This window comes from Ranitomeya imitator, chromosome 1 (assembly GCF_032444005.1).
Source record: "Ranitomeya imitator isolate aRanImi1 chromosome 1, aRanImi1.pri, whole genome shotgun sequence".
Taxonomy (NCBI): domain Eukaryota; kingdom Metazoa; phylum Chordata; class Amphibia; order Anura; family Dendrobatidae; genus Ranitomeya; species Ranitomeya imitator.
In genome coordinates, this window is record NC_091282.1 from 577,218,790 (window position 1) to 577,238,987 (window position 20,198).

Sequence of the window (20,198 nt, forward strand, 5' to 3'; positions counted from 1 at the left end):
ACGTTTAATTTGAAGGGTTGAACAAAAATATCTGATAGAAAATGTAGGAATTGTACACATTTCTTTACAAACACTCCACATTTTAGGAGGTCAAAAGTAATTGGACAAATAAACATAACCCAAACAAAATATTTTTAGTTTCAATACTTTGTTGCAAATCCTTTGGAGGCAATCACTGCCTTAAGTCTGGAACCCATGGACATCACCAAACGCTGGGTTTCCTCCTTCTTAATGCTTTGCCAGGCCTTTACAGCCGCAGCCTTCAGGTCTTGCTTGTTTGTGGGTCTTTCCGTCTTAAGTCTGGATTTGAGCAAGTGAAATGCATGCTCAATTGGGTTTAGATCTGGAGATTGACTTGGCCATTGCAGAATGTTCCACTTTTTGGCACTCATGAACTCATGGGTAGCTTTGGCTGTATGCTTGGGGTCATTGTCCATCTGTACTATGAAGCGCCGTCCAATCAACTTTGCAGCATTTGGCTGAATCTGGGCTGAAAGTATATCCCGGTACACTTCAGAATTCATCCGGCTACTCTTGTCTGCTCTTATGTCATCAATAAACACAAGTGACCCAGTGCCATTGAAAGCCATGCATGCCCATGCCATCACGTTGCCTCCACCATGTTTTACAGAGGATGTGGTGTGCCTTGGATCATGTGCCGTTCCCTTTCTTCTCCAAACTTTTTTCTTCCCATCATTCTGGTACAGGTTGATCTTTGTCTCATCTGTCCATAGAATACTTTTCCAGAACTGAGCTGGCTTCTTGAGGTGTTTTTCTGCAAATTTAACTCTGGCCTGTCTATTTTTGGTATTGATGAATGGTTTGCATCTAGATGTGAACCCTTTGTATTTACTGTCATGGAGTCTTCTCTTTACTGTTGACTTAGAGACAGATACACCTACTTCACTGAGAGTGTTCTGGACTTCAGTTGATGTTGTGAACGGGTTCTTCTTCACCAAATTAAGTATGCGGCGATCATCCACCACTGTTGTCATCCGTGGACGCCCAGGCCTTTTTGAGTTCCCAAGCTCACCAGTCAATTCCTTTTTTCTCAGAATGTACCCAACTGTTGATTTTGCTACTCCAAGCATGTCTGCTATCTCTCTGATGGATTTTTTCTTTTTTTTCAGCCTCAGGATGTTCTGCTTCACCTCAATTGAGAGTTCCTTTGACCGCATGTTGTCTGCTCACAGCAACAGCTTCCAAATGCAAAACTACTTCATTGATTACAGGTTAACGAGGGAGACGCCTTCAGAGTTAATTGCAGCCCTTAGAGTCCATTGTCCAATTACTTTTGGTCCCTTGAAAAAGAGGGCGCTATGCATTACAGAGCTATGATTCCTAAACCCTTTCTCCGATTTGGATGTGGAAACTATCATATTGCAGCTGGGAGTGTGCACTTTCAGCCCATACTATATGTATAATTGTATTTCTGAACATGTTTTTGTAAACAGCTAAAATAACAAAACGTGTGTCACTGTCCAAATATTTCTGGCCCTAACTGTAGTAAAGAACAAGGACACAGGTTTGCAGTCTTCACCTGGTTTACTCATGGCAGTAGTCATCAGTCCAAGGTACCAAGTGTAGGGTAGCTGTGGTCCGGCCGGCTTGAAGGCAATAGGAGATCTCTCTCCCAGGTGAGCCTTTCCTACTTGCGCTAAGATGGCAAGGTCCCTGCCGCTTGAAGCTTAGATGCAAAGTCCCCTCTCACCTGTCCTAAGACAGAAGTCTGTACAATAGGCAGTGAGAGCCTGTTTATAGGATCTCTATCATGACCTGGGCTCTCAAGTTACTGCTTCACCTCAGACTTGATGCAGGCAATTGAGATACAGTCCTATATCCTCCGGTTCTGTTGTGCGTCCTGGAGAACAACACGACCTCGGGATCCCGGTACCCGGCTTTTGCACTCTAGCTCCCAGGGTGTCCTTCCGCTGTTCCCCTGCTGAGCCTCTTCCTTCGCTGTGCTTCTTCCCTCTAAGCTCCTCCACAATTCAACTCCTTCATTTTATCACTCTTTCCAGGGGTTGCAGCTCCCTCATGGCTGCTCGGCCCCTCCGTCTGCTCCAGACGTCCTTCTCCATTCCTCACTCCTCTGCTACTCCCTACAACTGAACTGACTCCTCCTCCAGACCAGGATACATAAAGTCTAAGGAAGCTCCCCTGAATCCGGGCCCTGAGCTCCCCCTCCTGGCCTAGATTCAGATGTGTTGAATGCGAGTGCCTTACCTGATAGAGAGAGTCTCCCTTGCCTCCAAGCGTGACATCACGCTCCCCGAAAGGAATGCAACATCACTGCAACAACCAGTTACCAGGGGTGTTGCATTTCCTCCTAGTTAACTCCAGTACTCCCGGACTGGGAAAAAGAAAACAAAAACAACAGGTTACAATAAGACATGCAAAAACATTTTTGGAATGCTTTAGAACAGGTATAACAAATTAATATTAACTTTGACTTCCCTTTAAGGGAGGAATTAATTACTTTAACGTTGCAAACATATTTTAACCAATATATTAAATTTCAAAAATATGAACCTGCTATCACAGACTATGCAGTGCAATTACCCCCTAAGGGTATACTATCTTCACAATTAAAGTGCTCAATTTCTCATAACCATCAACTACTTTTTCAGGTATACTACATCATATATATATATATATATATATATATATATATATATATATATATAAACTTTGCACTTTTGAATTAAATATATATATACTGTATATATATATATATATATATATATATATGTATATATATATATATACATATATATATATATATACATATATATATACAGTATATATATATTTAATTCAAAAGTGCAAAGTTTATTCTATTAAATTCTCTAGAATATCAAAATTAATTCAAAATGTTCTCAATACTGAGGTAGTGCAGTTGTTTCATTCAAACTAATATTCAAGACCAAGAATAATATTCTTGAACAGCAGCAACGATGTGAGGGACCCGTTATCAACCCCCAATGTAGGACTTAGGCAGGCTACAAGGCGTGTATCCAGACCCAGTGTTCTGCCATGCCAACGGGTTTTCCTTCAGGTCTTTGTAAACAATCAACAATTAAAGGCAACGTTGGAACAGTCTCTTTAAGGGTTCCACGTAAAACCAGCAGGAAGCACCTAAGTAGGTGCCAACTATGTATAAGAAAGTTTGTGGACAATTCACTGTTCATGGACTCGATGTCTTTTCAAAAAAATGATCCCTTTAAATGGAAATCTGGTCAGGTGTATCAAACTTTTAAACTTCAGCAGTCTTTTAACTCTTTCAGCAGGATAATTTTCAACTTTTTACTATTCACAGTCACTTTAACATTCAGAAATTCTCTATTTGCTCTTATGCTTGCTGGGCCAGGAATTACTGTCTTTCCTGCTCCTCCTGACATCTACAATGCTCCCTCCAAGTTATCATGGGGATCTCCCCCTGGAGTGCAATCATATCTGCCTCTGAAGGTCTCTCTTCAAACACCACAGGTTCGGTATAGTTAACCTGGGGCCCACAGGGCTGCCATCTGACACAAGCTAAGTAAATATAGGAAAACTGACTGAACAGCAATCTAGTCTGAACTGGTGCATAACCAAAAAAGTCATATAGCAAATAGATCAATGGCTGCACTCAAAATTTACTGTGCAAAGGCAAGGAAATGTGCGATACATGAAATGTGAATAGCATAATGGTTTGTGAAATTTATGAAAAAACACATGAGATTCTCACAACTTTTGGCCAAATCTTGTGCTAAGAATCTCATGTGTGTTTTCATAAATTTCACAAACCATTATGCTATTCACATTTCATGTATCACACATTTCCTTGCCTTAAGGCCGGCTTCACACTTGCGAGTTTTACGGACGTAAGAGTGCAGAAACTACGTCCGTAAAACTCGCAAAAAATACGGCACAATTATTCTCTATGCCTCTGCTCCTATCTGCCGTATTTTACTGATCAGTATTATACGGCTTTCTACGGCCGTACAAAATCGCAGCATGCTGCGTTTGTCACCGTACTGCGCAAGAAATACGCCAATGAAAGTCTATGGAAGCGTGAAAAATACGGATTACACACGGACAAGCAGTGTGACTTGCGAGAAATACGCAGCGCTGTTAGAGAGAAAAGCCGGCAATTCAGTGCGGTGTACAGAAATATCACACTGACAGCTTACAGTAGAATAGGTAGAATAAATGTGTACACATAGAATAGGTATATATATATATATATGTCAGTGAGACACATATATGTATATATATTAATATTTATTCCAGCGCTATACAGCTTGAAAGCCGGTAATTCAATTACCGGCTTTTTCTTTCTCCTTCCTAAAACCCGACATGATTTGAGACATGGTTTACATACAGTAAACCATGTCTTCTCTCCATTTTTTTTGCAGATTCCACACTACTAATGTCAGTAGTGTGTATCTGCAAAATTTGGCCGTTCTAGCTCTTAAAATAAAGGGTTAAATGGCGGAAAAAATTGGCGTGGGCTCCCGCGCAATTTTCTCCGCCAGAGTAGTAAAGCCAGTGACTGAGGGCAGATATTAATAGCCTGGAGAGGGTCCATGGTTATTGGCCCCCCCCTGGCTAAAAACACCTGCCCCCAGCCACACCAGAACAGGCACATCTGGAAGATGCGCCTATTCTGGCACTTGGCCACTCTCTTCCCATTCCCGTGTAGCGGTGGGATATGGGGTAATGAAGGGTTAATGCCACCTTGCTATTGTAAGGTGACATTAAGCCTAATTAATAATGGAGAGGCGTCAATTTTGACACCTATCCATTATTAATCCAATTGTAGTAAAGGGTTAAATAAAAGACAAACACAATATTTAAAATTATTTTAATGAAATAAAAACAATGGTTGTTGGAGTATTTTATTCTACGCCCAATCCAGTCACTGAAGACCCTCGTTCTGTGAAAGAAAAAACATAATAAACCAACAATATACTTACCCTCCGCAGATCTGTAACGTCCAACGATGTAAATCCTTCTGAAGGGGTTAAAACAGTTTGCAGCAAGGAGCTTTGCTAATGCAATGCTACTCCTCGCTGCAAAACCCCGGAGAATGAGTCTAAATATAGATCAATGAGCTATATTTAGCTTCATTTGCGGTGAGGCGCCCTCTGCTGGCTGTTCATAGATCGTGGGAAATTACCTAGAAAGCCTGGGAGCTTGTCTTTTATTTAACCCTTTACTACAATTGGATTAATAATGGATAGGTGTCAAAATTGACGCCTCTCCATTATTAATTAGGCTTAATGTCACCTTACAATAGCAAGGTGACATTAACCCTTCATTACCCCATATCCCACCGCTACACGGGAATGGGAAGAGAGTGGCCAAGTGCCAGAATAGGCGCATCTTCCAGATGTGCCTTTTCTGGGGTGGCTGGGGGCAGATATTTTTAGCCAGGGGGGGGCCAATAACCATGGACCCTCTCCAGGCTATTAATATCTGCCCTCAGTCACTGGCTTTACTACTCTGGCGGAGAAAATTGCGCGGGAGCCCACGCCAATTTTTTCCGCCATTTAACCCTTTATTTTAAGAGCTAGAACGGCCAAATTTTGCAGATACACACTACTGACATTAGTAGTGTGGAATCTGCAAAAAAAATGGAGAGAAGACATGGTTTACTGTATGTAAACCATGTCTCAAATCATGTCGGGTTTTAGGAAGGAGAAAGAAAAAGCCGGTAATTGAATTACCGGCTTTCAAGCTGTATAGCGCTGGAATAAATATTAATATATATACATATATGTGTCTACTGACATATATATATATATATATATATATATATATATAGACAGTATATATATATATATATATTTTTTTTTCTTTTTGGGACACATGGATCATTTCTATAGCGGTATGTCGGTTTTGCAAGCCTGCGAGAAAACCACGCAGTACGGATGCCATACGGATTACATACGGAGGATGCCATGCGCAAAAAATGCTGACACACCCTGCCTACGGAGGAGCTACGGACCACTATTTTCGGGACATTTCAGCGTATTACGGCCGTAATATATGGACCGTATTTTCATACGCTGAGTGTGAAGCCGGCCTAACACAGTAAATTTTGAGTGCAGCCATTGATCTATTTGCTATCTGACACAAGCTGTCGTCCCCTTGGTCCCAGTACAGTCGACGGTATGCTCTTCCAGGCCTTGGCATCGGCGGGGTCGGTAGGGGGCCCACCAGGGTGTCATCTACCGCAGAGGTCACCGCGGGACTGGCAGTTGGGGTTCCCTCAGCGTATGTGACATTTCATCGAAGGACCCAAAACCTTGGACGGGGGTGTACAGCAGTGGTGGTGACTCGGGCCAAGCTGTTGGGCCTTCCGCTCGCGGGGTCAGGGTCATGCCCCTTACCTCGGCTTCCGGAGCACTGGATCTTCTGCTCTGGGCCAAACAGGGTTGCTGACAATCATCCAGTAAGGCTCCCGATGAAGGCCTATTTCCACCCGGCCCTGGTTTCCTGCTGTAACCATGTCAGTTCCTCCACTTCTTTCCGCAGGAGGTCCGAGTTCATCGTCGGTGATGGATGCAGTTCTTGCAGGTCCCGGCTGGGAGAGTTCTCTTGCTCCATCCCATGCTCCGGGGTCCGCTCACCTCCCTCCGCCATGCTGATTAGCGGTTCTGCCTCCTTGGTGTTGCTTCCCACGGTTGTGCTGTACCACGCCCATCTCAGTGGGCAGTTCCTTTTCTTCTCTCTGCCATCCCAGATCAGGAGGCAGACTTCTCTAGTTGATGGGCATATGTCTCGGACATAGTAATACTGATGAGTGGTGGCCATAGTTGTCGCGCTGTTCCTCCAGGTGCCGCCCACTACGCGTCTATTTCCTCCTGCATGCCACGTGGTGCTATAATGGCAGTGGTTTTGGTGCAATTTATAGTGCACAGTTTCTCAGCAAATCACAGTCTCTAAGGCGCACATGACCCAGCTCGCTGGGTCGGTCCATCCTGTTCGTGACGCCAAAAATGGAACGCACTACCAGGGCAGTGGGGTACTCGGTACCGGGTCCGGTCTTAAAGGGGATGTCACGGTGGCTGCGTCCCGGACCGTGGCCCTGGGCGCCAAATTAAAGGGGAAGGTCTTTAATAGGATTTGTAATGTATATGTTCGTGACGCCACCTGTGGTGTTCGGTCAGTTGGGACTGACACCGCTTAAAGGGGTCCTCTGGGGTGATGGTAGAGCGGCTAGATGGCGATGCTTCCCACAGGTGAAGTGGGGTCCCCAGGGATTCCCAAGTGTATGGCACCAATGATGTGGTGGATGATATAGTAAAGAACAAGGACACAGGTTTGCAGTCTTTACCTGGTTTACTGATGGCAGTAGTTCTCAGTCCAGGGAACCAAAAACTAGGGATAGAGGGCACCATCAAATATAGTCATTTATAAGGGGGCGTGGCTTGGGCATGGAGCTGTGAGCACACATCTCTCCTGAGCTCCAGCGTGCCTGAGACCTCTGCAGCAATTATATAGCCACCATCAGCTCCACTCACCCACCCATGTTGAAGAGCAAGGTCGGGCTCCGCTCCCAGGCACCCAGGGAGCTCACAGCAGGTCCTGCAGGCTCCAGTATCACCAGGTACATGTCGGTGTCTGGGAGGGCGGGAAAGAGAGCAGCTCCTTCAGCCATGGTGGAGGGGGGAGGTGCTTCCTCCTCCTTGCAGCAGCATGAACACAGGAGCTCTCCACCTGGAAATGCAGGCACTCAGAAGAATGGGGCCACAGCAGAGAAGGCACAGGAGAGAGGACGAGTTATTGCTGCACCAGGGACCAGCCGCTCACCACAGAAGCTGACAGGAGGGAGCCCAGCACAGAGCAAGGGAGAGGTGAGAGCTGTGACCTGCCCCTCCAACCCTGGACAGACTGTGTCACAGGCTGGGGACCTGTCTCCCCCTATACTGCACACTTATCAGGCTCAGGAAACTGAAATGGGCCCCCCACTACTACCACCAGGGAGGCATGAGAGAGGGGCCTCTCCCAGCCTAGGGCCAAAGGACATTGTGCCCACCATCACTGCATCTCATGGCCTCCACACACAGGCTCCTGTTAGGTCCCTGGCCTCTGATGACTATATAACTACCTCTGAGCTGAGAGCGCAGCTGAGTGCCTTCCCTACAAAGGCTGACATGGAGGGCTATATACAGCGTCTGGAGGCAGTGTGCAGGAGTGAAGTGGGGTCCCTTAAGGAAGACGTGTCCCACCTTACCACCACTGTCTCTGCATTAGAAGCTAAAGTGGAGTCGCTTTCCTCACAATTGCAGAGTCAGCAGCAGCTTCTTGACCTACACTCAGAGACTTTCAATGTGGTCCTAGATATGCTGGAGGACTCTGAGAACAGGAACCGGAGGAATAATATCAGGCTCCGTGGGATCCCTGAGTCCGTAGCCCCACGTGACCTCTCCTCGGCCCTCCATGGCATTTTCAATTCTCTCTTAGGGAGGTCACCCACTGAACACATTGAAATTGACAGAGCCCACCGCTCGCTAGGCCCAAAGAACCCCGATACATCTAAGCCGAGGGACGTCATCTGCAGGATTCACTACTTCCAAACTAAGGATGACATCATGCGTAAGGCGAGGGACCACGATGCTATTGACTTTAATGGGTCTGATGTCCTTCTCTTGTCTGACCTCTCACGCTTCACCCTGGCTAAACAGAGGGCACTGCGCCCCCTCCTGGAGGTGCTGCGGGAAAATAAGATCCCCTACAGTTGGGGTTACCCATTTCAATTACAAGTACGCAGTGATAAAGGATTGATAATTTTGAGATCCCCGTCAGATCTGCAGAACTTCACCGCTGCACTGGGCTTACCCATTGTCACACTGGGAGACTGGCCTCGCCTTACTGCGTCTGACCTATGGGGCCCATGCCGTGCTGGAGGCCCCCACACCGGGTCGCTGGGAAAGAGGAAACGGGGCTCCCGCCGTAGACCTGCCTCCGTTACTCATGCTGATGACACTTGATCACCTAATTCAGACCTTATGATCACTATTGCCCCTTTTCTCTTTTTGCTTTCTTGCCGCCTACATTGTCCCTCCATGTTGCCAGGCTCCCACGGGGGGCTTGGTCGTGACTTTGCTTTAGCCTGTTAATTGTGGATGGATTGGAGCCACATGTTTTGTAGTGGTGATATTCCTATTTGATTCTACCTGGGACTCCTGAGCGGGGTTCCTAACATGGTTCATTTTGCACTATTTATGAATGTCCATCTACATCAATTGACTCCTCATGTACTGTGCTCAACTGTTGCACTACCGAATTAATGTGTTAATGTTATTTTATGTTGGCTAACGCTGCTCTTTCTCCTGAAATGTGACTTTTGATGATACCCCTTCGGGGGCTTGTTATGACTCTGCTCATTTCGACAAATGTACTTGGCCCATGATCCGCTGTTATGTTCATTAACAATGTTTATGTTACCAAGGTCATGGGCCTACTGGGTAGAGTTGGATTTTTTTTTTTTTATTTTCTTTTTTGCTGCAGGGGCTCGGCTGGTTGCTCTCTGCTCAATCACCTCCCCACTAGGGTGTGTCTCTGACACTACTTCTCAGAGTTTTCCCTGAAATTGTCCTGTACCCTTGAGGCCTAGTGGCTTCTTGGTTTTTCTCTTTTTTTTTTCTGGTCGGAACCCTGTCTTCCGGCTGAACTACTCTCTTTCCTTGGTGCTTTACTTTCTCTGTTTCTATTTTTCCCCACTTTCCACCCCTCCTATTCCTTTCCGACCCGATTGTACCACCTGCAGGCCCGATAGTTCCTATGGCGTCTCTACAACTCTGCTCGCTTAATGTCAGGGGGTTTAATGTCCCTGAAAAGCGATCAAAGGTTTTATACGGTATGCATAAGAAACGGGTTGACATACTTCTGCTGCAGGAGACACATTTCCGAGCAGACAGAATCCCTAAGCTTAACCATAAATACTACACACAGTGGTTCCATGGCAGTAACTCTGACTCCAAGTCTAAAGGTGTCAGCATTGCATTGCACAAGTCTTTACAGGCTCAGGTAGTTGCCTCTAAAGCGGATTCTAATGGTCGATATGTGTTTTTAAAGCTCAAAATTGCCCATGATTTGTTCACCATAGCTAACATTTATCTCCCCAATCAAGACCAGGTCCGAGCGTGCAGAAAGTACCTACGGGACCTCTCGGCCTTTGCGGAAGGCTATGTGATTATGGGAGGGGACTTCAATATGGTGTTGGACCGCGCTGTGGATTCCTCTTCGGGCAGGTCAGCGGTGTCCCTCTCACAGCTGGAGAGACTGTGGCGGGCCCTGACGGACTCAAGGTTGGTGGATGTTTGGAGGTTACTACACCCCACTACCCGAGATTATACCTACTTCTCCACAGTACATAATTCCTATAGTAGATTGGATTATTTTTTGATCAGCCACGGGCTCCTGTCTCTTGACCCAAAGTCTGACATTGACACGATGTTGTGGTCAGACCATGCCCCAGTTTTGCTCTCCCTTCGGCTGCCGAGCCTTTCTCCGAGAGAATGGACCTGGTCCTTAAACCCTGGTCTCCTTGGAGATCTAACATGTCAGGCGGCCGTGCGAACAGCAATCTCAGACTTTCTAGATTTTCACAAGCATGACCCCACGGCCATCCCATACCAATGGGAGGCTCTGAAGGGAGTAATACGGGGAGTATTTATACAACAGGGGGCCCGACTGAAGAGAGAGAGGGAGACTAACATTGTGGGTTTGTTGACTCGTATCCAAACTCTGGAGTTGGATCATAAACGGACTAGAGATGCTGGGGTGCTGGCTGATCTCCTCCGGGCACGCTGTGAGTTGAGTGCCTTGTTGGACACGACGTTAGCACGACAGAGGGACCGCTTTCATAAATTTCTGTATAAGTACTCTGATAAACCCGGGAGAGCTCTAGCGAGGTTTTTGCACCCCCGTGCTCCCACCACTTATATCCCTACCATGAGGTCTGCTATGGGTGAACTGGTCCATTTTCCTGAGGAGATTGTGGACTCATTCAGAGCATATTACGACTCTCTCTGCAATTTAAGTGGCCCGCTGTCTGATATGTCCCCTTCCGAGTTTCAAGCACGGGTGGACGACTACATCCGGGACACTGAGCTCCCGCCTATGTCGGTGGAGGAGTCTGAGGCCCTGGAGAGTCCTCTCTCGGAACAGGAGGTTTTAGACACGATAAAATCTTTGGCTAATGGTAAAAGCCCTGGTCCTGACGGATTCTCCGCCGCCTTCTATAAGTTATATGCGAATTCCTTGGTCCCCTTCATGACCAAACTGTTTAACTCCATCTCGGCCAGCTGCCCCTTTGCCCCCCAAACGCTGATGGCCACAATCACCGTGATTCCTAAACCGGGAAAAGATCCCCTATTGTGTGCAAGCTATAGGCCCATATCCCTCATTAATGTGGATGTGAAGGTGTTCGCGAAAGTGTTAGCTGGTAGACTGAACCCTATTCTCCCTGGGTCCATCCATAGTGATCAGGTGGGCTTTGTGCCGCACAGGGAGGCCAAGGATAACACGGTGAAGACGTTGCTTCTGACCTCGTACATGCGCACAGGAAGGGTACCAGCATGTTTATTATCTATTGACGCTGAGAAGGCGTTTGATCGCCTAGGCTGGACCTTTCTACGTGCCTCCCTGAAGCAACTGGGAGTGGGACCTAACATGTTGGAGAGGATTTTTGCTCTGTATCATAGGCCTACGGCCCGTCTTAGAGTGAACGGTACCCTTTCCCCGCCCATTGACATAAGAAACGGGACCCGTCAGGGTTGTCCCCTTTCCCCCTTACTTTATATCCTTGCGATGGAGCATCTGGCAGTGGCATTACGGAAGACTCCTGATATTGAGGGTCTGCGGATTGGCCAACATGAGTTTAAGATATCCCTGTATGCGGATGATTTATTGCTGTACATTACCAACCCGACCGTGGCTTTTCCTGTACTCCTCCGAGAGTTCCGTAGGTTCGGGGAGGTTTCAAACTTTAAAGTCAACTACTCCAAGACGGAGGCGCTCAATATCTCCCTGCCTGATGATCTAGTCTCTCAGCTTCAGGCGTCCTTTTCTTTTAAGTGGAAGACCGATGCCTTAAAATATTTAGGAGTCTTAATACCTGCTGACATTAGCGCAACATATGCTCTGAACTACGTCCCGCTCCTGCAGAAAACTATCTCGGACCTTAAACGGTATGGCAGACCTCAGCTATCTTGGTTCGGACGGGTGGGAGTGGTCAAAATGGATATTTTACCACGATTCCTCTATCTTTTTCAGACTGCTCCAGTGCAGGTTCCGGATTGCTTTTTCAGGCGCCTGCAGTCAGCTATCAATAGCTTTATTTGGGGAACTAAGAAGCCGCGGACTCGGTTCTCAGTGTTAGTGAGACCCAAGACTAAAGGGGGGGTAGGCCTTCCTGATTTTAAACGTTATTATCAGGCAGTCTTGCTCTCTAGGATTGTCGACTGGAGGTTCGGTGATGCTCATAAACAGTGGGTGCTCCTGGAGAAACTTTTATCGCCCTCTTCTTTGTACTGGCTGCCTTGGCTGGGGGGGACCGGACGCCCACCTGTGTCGAGTTTTGCTCCACTCACACAGATTGTTTTGAGGTTCTGGGATAGATCCTATGTGAAATTACGCCTGACCTCCCGATTGAGCAGACTGAGTCCCCTTTTTGACAATCCGGCCTTTCCCCCAGCAATGAATAGATCTACGTATCTGTGTTGGTCACGACTTGACGGGGTGGGACTGGGTCAGGTGAAGGATAAGCTTGCGGGGCTCTCCGGCATGCGGGGGTTACGAGGTTCTGATCTTACGACACCGCTGTCCTGGCTGGAGTTTCTGCAATTGCGGAGCTTTCTTTCCAGTGTGCCGATGGGGGCGCTGACACCATTTGAGTCCCTGATGCTCCCTACCGAGGGTCCCTCCCACGTGGTTTCGGTGCTCTATGGCCTGGTCTTGAATTCAGTTCCCCCTACTACGCTTGGATTTATGGAGGCTTGGGAGAGGGACCTGGGGATCACCTTTTCTGAGGCGGATAGTCTAAAAATCTTCACTCTTGCACATAAGATGACGATGTCCAGTCAGGCGCAGGAGAGGAATTATAAATTACTGACACGCTGGTATAGGTGTCCCGTCCTTCTCCACAGGATTAACCCGGAGATCTCGGACGCCTGCTGGAGATGTGGCTCTGCCACGGGCTCTATGCTTCATGTTTGGTGGTCCTGTGGTCCCCTGCAACCCTTCTGGAACTCAGTCTTCGATGCCTTTCATTTGATGACTGGGGTCCGCCACGAGCCCTCCCCCCAAATGGCACTACTGTCCCTGATACCCAGTTCGATAGCTTCCGTTAAAAAGGGGATCCTGAGATTTTGCCTCATAGCTGCTAGGGCAGTTATTCCCCGACATTGGAGGTCCACTGAGGTCCCCTCCACGGAGGAATGGATAGCTGAAATGGATAGATTACATCGTCTAGAGTTGCTGGTGGCGGGTGATGGTGATGCTGCATATGTCCAGGGACGCACCTGGTTCCTCTGGCAATCCTTCAAGGAAAGCACAGGGTTCCTGACTTGGCTGCGTACATACTCATAATTCTCAATACGTGGGCGTATACATTGCTGGGTCTCCCTTAATCCCCCCTTCTTCCCCTTTCCCCCCCCCCCCCCTTTTTTTTTCTCTCTCTTCTTCTCTTTCTTTCTTTTTCTCCTATCTCTACAATTGCCTTTCTCACAGGTTTTGTATCCTGTATCCATGTCCCGAGGTGATTCTCAAGATGAGAAGCATGTACCCTTTATGTGCCAGAGTCCTTGTTCAACTACACTTGTGCTGTGTGCTCAGAGGCGTAATGTATAGTTCTGGACATTGTAATGATTCATTTTATTGTTTTTCCTGTTTAAAATTTCAATAAATATATTTACTGAAAAAAAAAAAATATATAGTCATTTATGTGTTCAGCCTGCCGCATGTTAAAAATACAGACAATGCAAAAACAAGAAATAAAGACATGCACATACGCAGGGATCACCATATAAAGTTACAAAATTGTATTAATGTCAGTTGACCATACACTACAAACAGATAGAGGGAGAACAAAAGCAAGGGTCTGCTTGATTACCTGAGGTCTCTAAATCACATATCCTAAATCATTGTGAAATATCAATAACAATGAAAACTGTCAAAAGCAGTCCAATTATATTTAATCCCAGACACCTGATGATTGGCTCCCAATATAAATATGATTTGATGTCAAAGTACGCCAAGGAACAAACCTGAACAACCCCAGGTGTCTTAGAAATAAAGCAAAGATTACCTAGTGTCTTACAGATAACTACCAAACTGTCAAACAAAAATTCATCTGGCAGGCATATTTGACATTTTTCAGACAGTCATCAAATATACCTAATGGACATGCTCACATGCTACACTCATAAGTGTTTGTTAAGAGAGACCAAGATCAGGAACCATCACCCATGCAGCCCACCCGACGCATGTCGTCACCTCAGTGACTTCCTCAGGGGCAAGTGGCATGGTTAACTGACCGCTATTGCAATATTTATACACTCACATATATTACAGGATTCATCACAGCTGATGGACAGACCACTCCGGAATCCGGCGCCATCACATCATCCTGGTCCAATTTCCGGAAGTATTGACTGCGCATAGGCAAGAGCTACCATGGGGATGAGACAACATACACTACAGAGCGCATGCACACGCAATCATATTGTACAGCGCAACCTAGTCAAGCGCCATCACCTCCTCCAGGTCCAGTTTCCGGAAATGTCTACCGCGCATGGGCAAGTGTCACCATGGGGATGAGATGGCGTGCATTCCAATGCGCATGCGCGCAGTCATAATATACAACGCAGCTTCCCCAGATGGAATATGTGTTGCCACAGGATAAGTGTAGCCAGGCCACTACGCATAACGGCCCACACTCCTCAAAATCAAGGCGTTTCCTATACCACAGCAAATTTGTGTGAACATAGCCATTAAAATTATAAGGGCTCCCACTAATTCCATAAATACATGTGCAGACTAGATCTTATTTAGGGTTCGTCAGTTTATTGTTGGGCATATGGCTCCAACCCTTATCCCATGGGACATATTATTCATGTTATTCATGACATTAAATTTTAACGTTACAGAAATACACCAATTAGAATTAGCACCATCGGGTCAACTTAAGACCACCTTTTTATATTGGGTACCAATCAACTCCACTATATATAGATACCCTACATTTTATCAACCCCCAATACCCTTCCACATCCAGAACAAATATATATACAGTCCCTTCAATAAAGTCACAAACATTGGAGACCAATGTACAATCAAAATGGAGTTTCCTTGACAGATGATGTACTTTATTGGTATTGTATTTCTATTGAGTAATTATAAAAATATACCAAATCTTTCAGGAATTGGTTGCCTCAAACATAAATGACACCCTCCCCAATAACATCGAATGTAATGCTAAAGAGGAGGTGTATATTTCAAAATAGTAAAAAAGGTGGGGAGAAGGGGGAGGGGGGAGAGAGGGAGGAGGGAGCCTCACTCCCTCATACAGGGTGTCAGTCAAGTTCTCACTCAATTGATATGATGTAATCAGCATTAGAAAACCAAATTAATAATTATCAATAATTCACAAAGTGCAGACATATACGACCCAAATCGCTTTCTTTATGGAGTCCATCAGGAGGTATAGAATTTCCAAACACCCGCAGAGGTACTAATATACATCAACAATGACCAAGTCCCAGAGAAGAGAGAGGGAGGGAGAAAGGGGTTGAAGATGAAATAACCTCCAAAAAACTGTCAGCCTTAGAGTTGCTTGTAATAACCTGTGAACAAGAGTTCTTCATTCAAACCTACAGGCGCAAGAGTCCGTAATTCACAAATTCATTTGGATTCACATCTCAGTAATTGGTTCGTGACATTACCACCCCTGATATTCACATTAATGCCTTCAAGTCCCATAATTTTTAGGCCTCTGATGCTGCTGTTATGTTTCTCCAAGAAATGTGCTGCCACTGAGGTTAGTGTTTTTCCCTTTTCCCAGTCCTGCTTTGCTGTTGAAATGTTGGAAATATGTTGTTGACTTCTCCTCCTTAGCTCTTGAGTTGTCTGGCCCATGTATAACTTACGGCAGTCGCACATAATCGCATAGACAAGGTTCCTTGACCTGCAATTGAAGTGGGACTTTGATTTTACCGGAAAGGGGACTGTGGCAATAGAAACCCCATCCCGTGCAATCATAAACTGGCAAACTTTACAGCCCCCGCAGGGGTAAGTGCCAAGGATCTTATTTTCAGATTTAAGTTTCAACTTCGGACATTGATAATGGCTATGACAAAGTTGGTCCTTTAAATTACATGCAGTCACAGTAGAGAAGCCAGCCGACCGGCACTGAACGAGCTCTCACAAAGTCAAACAGCTGCAGTATCCACCCAGGGAACTAGACGGACCAAGCTTCTTCTGAAGGTAGGGAGGTGCATGCAAAGAGAACCGATGACTCACCAGCAAATGAAGAGAAAAATGAATGCAGCACTCACCCGCAGTCTTCAATAGTGAAAAAGTCCTTTAATGACCATGGCACAACGATCCAAACTTGGGACGAGACAGGCTAATACATGAGGAGGGAGCGGTGGGGGAGCATGCAGAGACGAGACGGACGACGGCCGTTTCGCGCACAAGCGCTTCAACGGGTCCAGTGAGTTGTGTTGGTGATGTCATATCCTTTTATAGGAGTGGACACACCACCTATCACACATGTGTGTAATCAACTACAGATAAAAACAACATAACTCATACTACAGTCTCAAAATTTCAAACGGATTTAGATGAAAACCGCCATGTCTAATTTGTCATTAAGACCCCAGGGCCCTTGCGCATCAGTTTTTAGGATCCAGCGGGCTTCGCGTTGTAGCAATAATTTACTGTGGTTGCCTCCTTGCTGAGGGAATTTAACTACCTCTAAGCCGGCAAAACTAAGGGAACTGGGATCGCCGCCATGCACATCATATATGTGTTTAACTAGGCGCACTCGCCCCTTCCCTGTGAGTACGGAATTATAGTGCTCGCGAAACCTGACAAACAGGGGTCTTATTGTTTTACCGATATAAAATCGGTTGCATGGGCAGTAAATGACGTACACCACAAATTTACATTTACAGGTTATAAAATCTCTCACGGTGTGATAAATCGTGCCCACTTTTAGAGGATTATTAGTTTTGTGTAAATGACACATACTACAACCGCCGCACTTAAAATTACCTTGCGGGAGAGATTTTTTCATCCAGCTATTGTTATCAGCAGTTAGCCGGTTTTTTACTACCAAGTCCCCTATATTCACTGAGCGTTTGTAAGCAAAACGGGGGACACAGGTTGGTAAGCTGCGAAAATCAGTGTCATTTTTAAGCACATGCCAATTTTTACGGATAGCTGCATAGATATCATCATCAAGCGGGCTGTGTTTAAACAAGAAGGTAAATATCCCGTTTTCATTGCGACTATTCGTCCTACTGCTTCTCCTCTTATATCTGCCTTTTTTCAGTAGGTCCCCTTGGGATAAATTTGCAGCCCGTAATTCTGCCTGTCGCAGTATGTGATCTGGGTAACCCCTGTTTTTAAGCCGCAGTTTGAGTTCCACTAGCTGCTTTTTATAACTGTCCTCGCAGTTATTGATTTTTGTTAGCCTTACCATCTGGCTATATGGAATACCGCATTTTGTGTGAGCAGGATGCGCGCTATGAAAATGTTTAAATTACATGCCCTCCTAGCCACTATTTTAGGGGTAGATAAAATATATGTAGAAAGTCTTGGTTCACATAGTAGAATGTTCCAATTTTTTGTCAAAATTTAGTAAATACGAGTATCTGACCACTGATTGTTATAAGTAGTGATAAGGGACAAAGGGCGATTTTGTTCACGAACCTGTTTCTCAAGGAGGCTCAGTCTGTCCCTCTATTTGGCTTCTTGAAATGCCCTTGAGACGATCTTACATGGGTATTGTCTGTTAACAAAATGAGTGGTTAAGTCTTTAGCTATTATCTGGAAATCCACTGATGAGCTACAATTTCTACGTAGTCTGAAGAACTGACCTATCGGTGTTGTGAATTCTGCTTTTGGGCTCCCTCCGGTGGTTATGAGTGGTAGTGCTGCGGTAGTTGGATCGCAGCATTTATCAGGTGTATCTATTTTTTGCAATTTGGGCTGGGCTATTTAAGTCCTGCTTTATCCTTTAGTCAGTGCCAGTTGTCCATTGTTTTTGGAGGATTCACTTCCCTTCTGGTCTCTCCTGTTTGCTGTGCTTTTCTTCAAAGATAAGTCCTGGCTTTGTTTTTGCTGTCCACCTGCTGTGGACCTTATAGTTCTGTGCATTTTCATGTTTGTCTTGTCCAGCTTTGTCTGTGAAGGATTTTTTGCAGCCAAGCTGTGTCTCTGGAGATGCAGATATACCCTCCATGTCTTTAGTCAGATGTGGTGATTTGTATTTTCTGTGGTGGATATTTTCTAGTGTTTTTTACTGACCGCATAGTACTCTGTTCTATTCTTTCTTTTTAGCTAGTATGGCCTCCTATGCTAAATTCTGATTTCATGTCTGCGTATGTTATTTCCCTCTCCTCTCACCGTCAATATTTGTGGGGGGCTATCTATCCTTTGGGGATTTTCTCTGAGGCAAGATAGATTTCCTGTTTCTGTCTTTAGGGGAAGTTAGTTCTGAGGCTGTGTCGAGGGGTCTAGGGAGTGTTAGGTACCCCCCACGGCTACTTCTACTTGCGCTGCTAGGTTCAGGGTTTGCGGTCAGTACAGGGACCACCTTCTCCAGAGTCCGTCTCATGCTGCTCCTAGGCCACCAGATCATAACATATCGGTATCCCGTTTTTCAGGTGTGCTGGGTGGAAGCTGGAATAATGTAGCAAGTTATTTGTTGCTGTAGATTTACAATAAAGGCATGAGGAGACACGATTCTCTTTGATAGATAACTTGATGTCCAAGAAGTCAACGGAAACCTCAAAAATGGTTGAAGTCAGCCTGACATTCAACGAGTTCTGGTTGAGATCTTCAATGAAGCTCCTACAATCTTCCAAGGATCCTGTCCACAAAAAGAGGACGTCATCTATATAGCGTCGCCAGGTAAGAACCTTCATGGAAAATAGGTTATGTTTGTATACCACAGTCTCCTCCCACCACCCTAAAAACAAATTTGCATACGAGTACCGGAAATCTGCCTGTAAAATTTCCGGTCAAAAATGAAATAATTCTTGTCAAGGATAAAGTGTAGGAGTTCCAGCAGAAACAAATTGTGCTCACCATCTCCTTGCTATTTTTCCAAAAAGTATGAGGTCGTCCGAATTCCCTGGTCGTGTGCAATGCTGGTATATAACGATTCCACATCGAGGCTGACCAGGAAAGTATCCTCCGGAACAAACAAATCCTCAAGATGCGTCATCAGATGTACTGAATCTCTCACATAGGAATCTAGGGAAAGAGACAATGGTTGAAGAAAATGATCTAAATATAAACATGGTCGCTCCATGATGCCCCCAATGCCGGACACTATCGGCCTACCAGGTGGTTTGATAAGTGATTTATGAACTTTTGGCAAAATATAAAAAGTTGGAACCACAGGATGATGGGTGATGAGAAAATCATCTTCCATCTTGTTCAAAATACCCTCAAATGTTGCTCTTTTTATTAGACAATCATGCTTATCTTTGAACACCCAGGTAGGGTCTGATGGTAAAACATAATAACAATTGGTGTAACTAAGATGACGTAATGTCTCAGTGACATACATATCATGTGGCCAAAGGACCACATTTCCTCTCTTGTCCCCCTCCCGAATTAAAAATTCTCCATTGGTTTGTATATTCTGTAGGGCTCTCCTTTCCTCAATACTCAGGTTATTGTGTCTGTTTACATCTATTTTGAGGTTTTCAATATCCCTGCAAGCGCTCTCAAAGAAAATTTGAACCGCTGGGAAAAGCGACAAAGAAGGTGTCACCTGTGACTGAGATCTCCGGGTGAATTTCCTAGTGTCTGATGGCTTCTCATTCTCCTGCAGGAGTTCCAGAAGGTCCCGAAATGTCTGCTTCTCATTCTCAGGAAAAGAGTCAACTAAAGATGGTTTATGATAGAGTATTTGAATGTCATCTGTCGACAAAATAAATATAGATCTTTAAACAAAATGAACT